The sequence below is a fragment of the Balaenoptera physalus genome (genome assembly GCF_965194825.1).
Source record: "Balaenoptera physalus genome assembly, chromosome: 2".
NCBI classification, from domain to species: domain Eukaryota; kingdom Metazoa; phylum Chordata; class Mammalia; order Artiodactyla; family Balaenopteridae; genus Balaenoptera; species Balaenoptera physalus.
This window is the reverse complement of record NC_138883.1, coordinates 140,969,719-140,980,708: the sequence shown is the minus strand read 5'-3', so window position 1 is coordinate 140,980,708 and position 10,990 is coordinate 140,969,719. Positions and strand designations below refer to the sequence as shown.

Here is a 10,990-nt window from a genome sequence, read left to right as displayed (position 1 = left end):
CTCCAGCGTTTGTGGGTATAGGGGTTGGGTCTGACTCTTGCGAAAAGCATCTAAAGGCTGGGACTGGCTGGAAATGCCTGTCCTGTCAGAACACAGACAAAGAGTGGGGTGGGAGGGGCTTGCCCTTCCCAATTCCAGTGAACTTTTTCTGAGTCTTATGAGGGTGATGGGATAGGAGCCATTTGGAAAGGGTTCCATGCAAGATGATTCCCCCAACAAAAAGAGGTTGTGTGGTTGTGCCCCTGGATGTGGGCTCAGGAAAGAGTGGCGAGGCAGTCACCAGAGAGCACTTCCCTTGCATAAGGATGCCACGCCGAGAGAGAGGCTCCCAAAGGGGGAGGGTGGGGCCCTCAAAACCCCTACAGACTCCTACAGCTCAACAGCAAAAAACCAGACAACCCGACTGAAAAACGGGCAAAGCACTTGAAGAGACATTTCTCCAAAGAAGACATACAAATGGCCAACAGATATATGAAAAGATGCTTAACATTACTAATCATGCAACTCAAAATTACAGTGAATTATTACCTCATACCAGTTAAGATGGCTATTATCAGAAAACAAAAAATAACAAGTGTTGGCCAGGATGTGGAGAAATGGAACTCTCATACGTTGTTGATGGAGTGTAATATGGTGCAGCTGCTATGAAAAACAGTATGAAAGTCCCTCAGAAAATAAAAAATAGAATTACCATCTGATCCAGCAATTCCACTTCTGGGTATACAACCAAAAGAATTGAAATCAAGGTCTCAAAGAGATTATCTGCATTCCCATGTTCATTCCAACATTATTCACAATAGCCAAGATGTGAAAACAACCTAAATGTCAATTGATGGATGAATGGATAAAGAAAATGTGGTAGATACATGTAATAGAATATTATTCAGCCTTAGAAAGGAAGGAAATCCTACCATTTGCAGCAACATGGATGAACCTGGAGGACATTATGCTAAGTGAAGTAAGCCAGGAACCTATAACAGTTAAACTTACAGAAACAGAGAGTAGAACGGTGGTTGCCGGGGGTTGGGGGGAGAGGAAGATGGGAGTTTCTGTTCAGTGGGTATAAAAGTTTTAGTTATATAAGCTGAATAAGTTCTAGAGACCTGTTGTATACAACATCATGCGTATGGTTAACAATACTTAACGTGCATTTACAAATGTGTTAAGGATAGGTCTCATGCTAAGTGTTCTTACCGATAATGATTTTTTTAAAAAGCCATCAGTGGCAGATGACATCAGTGGCAGACCACAACAGAACCAATCCAATGAGAACTTCTCTGACCCTTATTTCCCCTCCCTCCCTAGCCCTCTATCCTGTTCCTAGAGGCACTAGAAGCAGCTGCGTGGAGGGGGCAGAGAACGAGACAAGAAGAATGGAGGAACCCACTATGTCTTCCGGGCTCCGGGCAGGGGGAATGGAGCCATTTAGATCAGATGAGACCAAAGATTTTCTATTAGACTCTTCCAGCCTTTCACTACATGTAAAAACTGTTAATACCTGAAAATAGCCGGAAAACACAGGTGATCTGCTCAATGTACCACGGGCAGAGAAAGGAGGTCAGACAGCGTGGAGAATAAAACAAAAAGCAAAGGTGTTTGTGTTTGTAAGCCTGCAAGTGCAGCTTGTCTAGGGAGCTGGTTACAGTAGCAATTGTTCACTTCATGGTCCTACTCAGGGGTGCCTCTTTCTCTCATTTAATGCCTCCCACAGCACCATGAGATGGACCATTGTTTTACTGTTCCACGTTGGATGCAACAGGCCGGGGCTAACGTGACACATCAAGGCCACTCAGCTGGTGAGGAGCTGAAATTTGCCCTCTGGGTCTGGCATCAAATCGCAGCACGAGCCACAGATACATATCGGTGGGGTGAGCCCACGAAGTCACGTGTCAGGAGACTTCCCTTTTCTGACCTCAGTGGTCTCCTTTCTTTGTCTGCCATTTCCCAGCATTTAGGGGGATGAAGAAGAGGGTCTCCGGGAAGTGTGCTGAGCCTGTCAGAAGAAAGAGACAGAGGAGTCAGAAGGTCTTTTCTGACCCCTGCTGTGTTCGGGTTTGCCTGTCTGCCCGGTGACTGTGAGGCAGGTTTCCTTGGAGGTGCCCTGCGGTGGCATCAGGGAGTTCTGGAGGAAGCTGGGCTCCAGGTGGGCGTGTCAGCCGCCATAATAGGAAAGGCATTGTGCAAACAGAGGGGTCCTCAGCCCTTGCCCACACCACCTCTTGGCCAGGTGACACGTCATCTCCCTGAGCCTCAGTTTCCCATCCAGAGCTGGAATCCTAGTATCTGCTCTGTCCACCTCCCAGAAGTGTCTGAGAAAGCCCTCTGTGAGCTCCCTGGCTGTCACAAACCTGGGACAAACAATGGCTCGGCATCTCAGGTGGACATTGTCTTTGTTTAGCTACCCAGCATGCAGGCACACTTTTTACTTGGGAGAATCCATGCTTTGAGAAAACCTTGGTGGGAGGCAGGAACCCACCTTCTACCATGGGAGGCAAAAGATGCCAACCACTTCCTCTCCTGGAATCCACCCCCTTGTCTCTCTCTCTCTCTCTCACACACACACACACACACTCACACACTCAGCCCTCCTAGTCTGGGCCCCTTGGAGGCTGCTGCCTGGACCTGTCAATGTGGAGGGAGTGGCGCCGAGACATAGGAGCAGCAGAGATGAATCACTGGGGCAGGATGGCTGAGGAGAGTCCGTAGCCTCACCGGTGGGGTGTTGGTGCCAGGGTGATGGAGCGCTCCATCAGCAGGGGCCCAATCAGCCTTCTCCTCTGGCATGAACCTGGGGGAGCGCGTGGCTGCCAGGTCTCTACTGATTTCTGCCAAGTTCTCTAGGGCTCCCATTAGCTCTTCTGATCTCTTTCCAATATACTCCTTTCCTGTATCAGATATACTAACCAGAGTTGGCTTTTATTGTCTGCATTAAAGGACCTGTTGGGTACGGCTTCCCTCAGTAGAATTTCAGGGACATTCACACTGACCATTGCCAGCCCTGAATTCCTCCCAAGGAGTTCCCAGAGTCCTTTGGGGCTGTGGTCCAGGACACAGCTTGCCCTCCTGCTTCTCCTTCCTGCATCCCTGATGGCTCCACTGGAAATGTCTGGTGTCTGTCCCTGCACAGGACGTACACAGTTTACCTGTCCTCTTTGAAACGTTCTCTTTGCGTTGTGCAGTGGCAGAGACCTCCAGCTTGCAAGCTCTGCGGACAAGCTTTGGTTTCAATAGGCTCGGCCTGGCATCACAGCTCTGCCACCTACTAACTCATCATGGATGAACTTGTTAACCTCCCCGGCCTCAGTTTCCTCATCTGCACAGTGAGGATAATGATAGCACCTTCTCGTAGAGCCGTGGAGGGAATGAAATGAGAGCTCCCACCCCCACCCGATGCTCTCAACCAATGACTAGAGGCTGTTATTATTACTGACTTTAATGTTCTGCTCACACTAGAATGCTGGCTTCCTTTTCCTGCTCTGCTGTGAGTCTAATTTAGGGTCCTCCATAAACCCAGCTTTTTTCTATCTCAGAGGCATGGGAGGAGAGGTCTGAGGTTGAGTTCCTTGAACGCTTGGGCTTTGCAGTAAGAAAAGGGCCCTGGAAGAAGGAAGCAAGGGGTTCAGGGATTGAGCCAAAGTTTTTGAGTTCCCAAGAGCCTCAGATCTGCTGCCGTTAGCAGTGGGTTAGTCATGCCTATGGCTAAGAGATGCCTTGTGTAACAGGCACCGCTGGCCTCCTCACCCTATCAGCTTCCCTATGCCCTCCCAGGACACTGCTGAGTTCCCTGTGGCATTGTGGTCTGGGGCCGGGGCAGGAGAAGTCTCTGTGCGCCAGACTTTCAGGGCACAAGGGGCTTTAGGACCACCTTTTTTGACCTTCTTGCTTTATGGATAAGAAGACCCAGACCCAGAGAAGGAAAGAGCCTCATGGAGCCCAGTCTCCTGACTGGAGAGAGGACCCTCTCTGCTCCCCATACTGCTTCGCAGAGCATCCTTGAGGCCTGAGCTTACGTGTGTGTGTGTGTGTGTGTGTGTGTGTGTGTGTGTGTGTGTGTCCCCACCTGTGTGACCTCCCCCTCCCCGTGCAGCCCCCTGGTTTGTCTCACCACGAGACTCTCAGGTGAGCTGCAACATCGAAGGCGGATATGTTCCCTGGAACAGCTTCAGCTGACTGCTAGCTTGGGGTGTAATAACATTTATCACAGGTCTCCTTCATAAATAGATTTCTTTCCTGAGCTCACAATCCTGGTTCAGATGCTTTTGAGAGGTTGTAGAACAGACAAATCCACAACCTAAAAATAAAGCCCAGCCCAAAGCAGGTCTTCATATAGTGGGAGAACAAGGGGAGGGAAAAAATGAACACCTTTCTGAGTGGCTACAAGGTGCACGAGACAAGCTCTCACTGAATTTTCACAGCCTCCTACAAGCTATTTCCCCACTTTACAGGGAGGAAACAGGTCCAAAGAGGCCACAGAGCAGGCAGAAGCCAGAGCCAGGAATCAAAACCAGGTCTGTCTGCCTCCAACGTTCATGAGGACCTTTGATTACAGCTTATTCAAGTTTCTGGAGAAGAATTTGACATGTTTGGGAAAAATTCATCATAAGAAGAAAGAGTTTCTCACTTTGTCCTTTTCTCTCCTCCCACAGAAATCCATTTCTTTTGAAACTAATGTCCATTTGTCATTTCTTCTTTTTCCATCTCTCCCTCACACCCCTTGCTTTCTTTTTTCACACTTATGGCTGTCTAAGGTCATCAAATATCCTGAGCTGAGTCCCCTGTTGAATCCAAAGCCCATATGGGCATTTCTCTAGGTGGAAGGCTGGTGACAGCTCTGGGCAGGGAGCCGAGGCTGGCTGGTTGGTGTGGTCAGGCTGGGGACAGGCTGGGGACACAGCCGAGGATGTGTCCTAGCTGCTCCTGTCTGCTGGACTGGCATCCTGGAGAGACACCGGTGGGTACGTCTCACTGGTTGCCTGGTGCATCTGACACTCTCTTGGCCTAGGGACTGCTGGCCACATGGAGGCACCAACAGGCTCATGGATGGAGGGATGCCCACCAGGCAGAGTGCCAGACATCAGGAAGCCCTGTGCTGTTCTCGGGAGGAAGTTACCCTGGTCCAGGTGGTGGGCAGTTGGGATGGGAAGTCTGCAATTGATTTGGCTCCCTGAGACTTCACCAATGAAAGAGAGATGCCATTCTATAGTGTAGGAGTAAAGAATATGAACTAGGTTATTGATTCATTTACTCAACAAGTAATTATTGAGGACGTACTCCATACTAGATCCTTTTTTAGCTGCTAGAGACTGAATGAACATGGCAGATAAGTCCAAGATCTCAAGAAATTTCACTTCCAGTGGCAGAGAGAGACAATAAACAAGCCCCATCTTCTGAGTGGCAAGCAGATGGAGAAAAAAGGTGCGGCTGTTCAGATCTAAGACTTTAATTTCTCTTCTCACTGCCTCTTTAACCTGTTTCCTACCTGAGTGTTAATTTTCACCCATTGTAGATTGCTGCCACCATCAAAGACGCTGGATGTGGATGATCAAAGATTCGAGATTTAAGCAAAACAGACAGTTTCTCTCTTGTATTTCAAAAGTTGGTGATACCGCTGTTCCCTTTGGGCAAACACCTATGCAGCCCCATGTCTTCAAGGAACATCCATAATACCATGTCCTGGGTGGATAGAATGATCTGTGGAAAATTTTTAAGGAGTAATTTTAGGTCAAGGCATTTAAGGGCAGGTCTTTTTTCCTTTTCCTTTTTCTTTCTTTCTTTTTTTTTTTTTTAATTGAGAATCATCTGCCATTCACAGGGCACTGCGATGTGCATGAGACCATCCAGGGGTCACTGGGGGCCATGAGGAAACTTGGCCCTCTTACTCAAGAGTGTTTGTATTCTTCCTATTGATACACCTGCTCTGTTGCCTTCAATCACCACCTGTACGGCTAAGAGGAGATTAGGGCCAGAACTTATTTTAAACTCTGGTTCTGTCATTTCCTAGCTTTGTGATCTTAGGTAAGTCACTTAATCTTTCTGAGCTTCAGTGACCCCTTGGGAAAGAGTGTAGTTGAATGGAAAGAACAGAGTCTTTGAAGTTTGATTCCTGGCTCTGCCACTTACTTGCTGTGTAACCTTATGCACGTAACTTACCTGTGGGAACTTGGTTTCTTCATCCAAAAAATGGAAATGAAAATACCTACTTCACAGGGCTATTTTAAAGATTAGATGAAAAAACGCATTTCAAGCACAAAGTCTGTATATCTATTTGTTAGTCAAAAAATGTAATTTTCTTTTAACCTTTCCTTTTCTATGAAATAAAACCTTCTGGAATAACTTCACCCCATCTCATAAATGGCACTACCATCTACCCAAATGCTCAGACCAAAAATCTAGAAGTCATCTCTGATTCATTTTTTATATCACCCGCCCCCCCGCTCTTTCTTGAGCACAAAATTCAATAGAAAGGTCCTTGGCTTGACTTCTGAATGTGTCTTGAATCTGTCTTCTCCCACTATCTCTACTTCTACGGCATTAGTCATAGCCACAATCATCTCTCCCTTAGCAGTTTTAAAACATGGTCCTCAAATTCTTTGACACTCCTCTCATTGAGAGGTGGAGGGTGGTGTTCCCTCCCCTTGAATCTGCAAGGACCTGGGACTACTTTGACCTGTAAAGTATGGCAGAAGTGATGCTATGTGACTTCTCAGGATGGGTCATAAAAGGCTTCTGACTGTTTCTCTTAAAACACTCCCTTTGAATGCTCCCTTCTGTACCTGAGTGGTCACGCTGTGAAGAAGCCCAAGAGAGGCACAAGTAGGGGTTCCAGTGGTCAGTTCCAGCTAAACCAAGCTTTTGCAGTTCTCAGACATTTAAATCATCCCCAGCCATTTGAAACCTCCCAGCTGAGGATCCAGACATCACGGAGCAGGGGGGAGCCATTGTCCCTGTGCCCTTTCTGAATTCTCGATTCACAGAATCCATGAGCATAATAAAATGGTTATTGTTTTAGTGCTACTAAATTTGGTTTGTTATGCAGTGATAGATAATCAGAACACTCCCCTTGTCTACTGCAGTGCCCTCCCGACTTCTTCCCTTGCTTCCACTAACATCCATTTCTCCGCAAAGCAACCACAGGAATCTTTTGGGAATATAAATCAGATAATGTCACTCTGCCATATAAAACCTTTCCAAACTTCCTATCTTGGCCTACTGGGCCCCACATGACCTAGCCTCTGCTCTTAGGTGCTTGCTGGAGGTGGGACACTGTCACCTTCTACATGGAAATCAGAGGCTGGCCAAAGCCATATGACATGGGACACAAAAAGCACGTCTACAGCTCAGTCCCAGCTTTCTCACTTCAAGAGCCAAAGCAGGATTTTCTGTACCTATGTGGGTGTTGGAACCCTGGTCCATGACCCCAAACACTCTGTGGGTGATCATGACCTTTCCTATACCTTTTTAGCTCTGAATGCTCTCTTGATTGCTGGCACTATTATATCCTTCCCTTCCTCCATCTCCATCTCTCCCCCTTTCTTCCTTTTTCTCTCTCTTTCTTTCTTTCCTTTTCTTTCTTTCTTTCCTTCCTTCCTTCTTCCTTCATTCCTTCCTTCTTTCCTTCTTTCTTTCTTTCTTTCTTTCTTTCTTTCTTTCTTTCTTTCTTTCTTTCTCTCTCTCTTTCTCTTTCTCTCAGTGCAGCCATATTTTTCAAATAATATCATGCATTTCCGTGTGTTTGTGACTGGAGGGGAGAACTCCATCAACTCAACAGCCCATGTTGCGAGAAGCCTTAAAACTCTCATTATTTGTATACAATGCCATCACCTACGTAACTTAAGAAATGAACTGAGAAGTAGTTAGAAGTTAGAGCATTTGGTAAGGTGGCTAGATATAAGGTCTACATACCCAATTGACTTTTTGGTGAAAATGGTATTAATAGATTAAGCACAGTCATTTAAATTCACTCTGTTCTGAAATGCCACTAAAACTACCAGTAAAGTTTTTTTCCCATAAATCCACAAAGATGGGGAGAAGGAGAGTGGAGACAACATCATTTGGGGAGTTAGAAAGCAGATGGACAAATGGTAATTTATGTAGCTAACATAAGAAAGAAGAATCCTAAACCAGCAGAATCCTAAACCAGAAGAATCGTAAGAACCAACCAGATTTACACTGCAGAATGTAAAGGCTCAGAGATTGGTTGCACCAGAAACTTTTGGAGCTGGAGGTAGGGGGTGAAAAAGAGGATTGGTAGAAAACTGTTTAAAAAGCAGTTAAGAATGGGAGTTATTGCTTAACGGGTAGAGTTTCTGTTTGGGGTGATGAAAAATTTTGGAAGTAGGTAGTGGTTATGGTTGCAACAATATTGTGAATGTACTTTATTGCCCTCTCACAACATGGCAGTGTACTTCTTCAAAGCCTACAGGAAAACCTCTCACTCCAGTCAAGACAGAGTCTTATATAATGTAATCACACGAGAGACTATCCCATCACCTTTGCTATATATAGACTGTAACCTAATCAAGGGAGTGACTCTTCCTTCACCTTTGCCATATTCTTTTGGCTAGAAGCAAATTACAGATTCTGTCCACACTCAGAATATACAACGGTGTAACTCATTGGGGGTCATCTTAGAATTCTGCGTACCATAACTGTAGACCAAAAGAAGCTCTAATAAGCTTTCAGAGAGAAATAAATAGGTTCAGTCAAATAATCAGGAAGTAGAATAATTCACCTTTCTCAGTAGCAGTGTTGGAAGCTATGGAGTAGTGCTATCAAAATTCTGAAGTGAAAGGATTTCCTACCTATCATTTTATACCTAACCAAGCTATCAATTGAGTGTGAAAGTAGAATACAGACATTATTGGAAATAAAAAGTCTCAAATATTTACCTCCCACACACTTTCTTAGGAAGCTATGACCTATAAATCAGAAGAGTAACCAACAAAAAGGAAGACTACTGATCCAAAAGACAGGAAATAAGGTCAGAAGACTTGGGAGGGGGGAATTCATCAAGATGAAAATAATAGAACAGCTGAGATGAGTGAATGTGATGAAAAAAGATTTAGATAACTGGCAGTGAGTTTTGAGTTGAATTAGTGAAAAGAACATAAAAAATTAATCAAACAATAACAAATAATTATTAACTCCAGGGATATAAAAAATTATTCAGGAAAGGAAATGGAACTACATGGCTCAGCTCTGAAGAATTGAGTGATAGATTCATTACAATGTAAATAGTGCACATTAATCTAACCAGAGTGATGATGTAATTATACAGTTCTGAAAGGATGGTGTTATGGGTTGAGGTCCTAACCCCCAGAACTTGTGAATTTGGAAATAAGGTCTTTGTAGATGATCAAGTTAAGGTGAGGTCACCTTAGGGTGGGCTTTGCTCCAATATGACTGGTGTCTTTATCAAAGGGAGAAATCTGGACATAGAGACAGAGACACAGTGAGAACATATGAAGCCTGGAGTTAAGCTGCCACAAGCCAAAGAAGGCCAAAGATTGCTGAAAATCCACCAGAAAAAGGAGAGAGGCTTGGAAGAGATTCTTCCTCACGACCCTCAGAAGGAACCAACCCTGCCGACACTTTGATTTTGGATTTCTAACCTCCAGGACTGTGAGACGATAAATTCTTGTTGTTTAAGATATCCAGTTCGTGGTACTTTGTTACAACAGCCCTAGTAAACTAATGCGGATGGAAAGTATGTGTGTATCGGTGGGGGGGCGGGGCGGGCAGGGGAAGGAAGAGGAAAGAGCTAGCCCTTCATCTTCAGTGGGACGTTAACAGATCATTCCTGCAAATAATGAATCAAGAAATAGAAGTATAAGCATAGTATTTAGAAATAGCAAGGTAAATACCAAAATAATCATCTAAAAGAATTAAAATTTGTTTCCTGTGGGGATGGGTTAAGGAAGTAGGGTGGAAGAGGGCTGGAACTTGATGTTTATCTTTGAACCAGCTGACTCTTTACCTTAAGTGCGTAGAAGGATAAAAATAAAAACACAAAAAGTCCACTATATCAGCAATTATTAACTAGAAAATATAATAGAGAAAAAATTCCATTCACAAGGGCAGTAAAACCTAAATAATGGCACCCAAGAATAATTCCAAACAGGACATATGCCACATCCTTCTGGAGAAAAGTCTCAAATGTTACTGAAGGACAAAAGTAAATAGAAACTGGACCCTGCCTCAAGCAGTGCCTGTGATGAAGGAAATGGCAGATGAACATTACAGCATGACATGCAAGGAGCTACTTGATTAGGCGGGAAAAAGCGTCCAACTCTGCCTGGGAAGTCAGAGAAGGTTCTGCAGAGGATGTGGCTCTAAGTGAAAACTTGAAAGACAGAGAAGGCAGGGAGACATGCCAGGCAGAGAGCACAGCCTGAACCAACCCACTGTGTGTGGGGAATCGTAAAGTGCTTGACCTGAGGGAGAAAAGTGCACATGATGGAGAGTGTTGGCAGATGAAGCTGGCTATCGAGGCAGAAATTGGATCACTAAGAAGCCATGTACACAGTGGGAGTGTTTGCTCTATTTTATAGGAATGGGAGTTTTCAAGTAGCAGAATGAAAAGAAGGTGATATGTGTCTTGGAATAACCATGTGGGTGACTTCTCAATATAAGATGTCGCTGTGGAGAGGGAGCCTGTGTTACTGGCTTGAATTCCCTACGGATACTTCTTGACAGCAGCCCCAGACCTCAGTGAGCCATTGATCCAGGGGGTTACTAGGTGCCGTTATTCATCCGCCTGAGGTGGGGAGCTCCGTGTCCATTGCAGACACCTCCCAGGAAAGAGGCCCCGCCAAGCACAGTGTGTGTGGCAGACCACTTGACCTCAGGGAGCTCATGCCTTCCACTGCTCCTCCTTCTCATGGTCAGGAGGGTGCAGAAACCCCCCGCTGAGACACTGCAGTACAAACACAGGGACAGGAGGTGTGGGCTCTTCCTCCAAGGAGCCCCCAAAGCACCTGTGATCAACCAC

At 45.4% G+C, this 10,990-nt stretch overlaps 1 protein-coding gene across 4 annotated transcripts in view; it reads left to right on the top strand.

Annotated features, from left to right (window-relative positions):
- Nucleotides 1-10,990, top strand: part of LOC309655589 (uncharacterized protein) — a 108,964-nt gene that overhangs the window by 52,061 nt on the left and 45,913 nt on the right. The gene's annotated exons all lie outside the window — the stretch shown is intronic.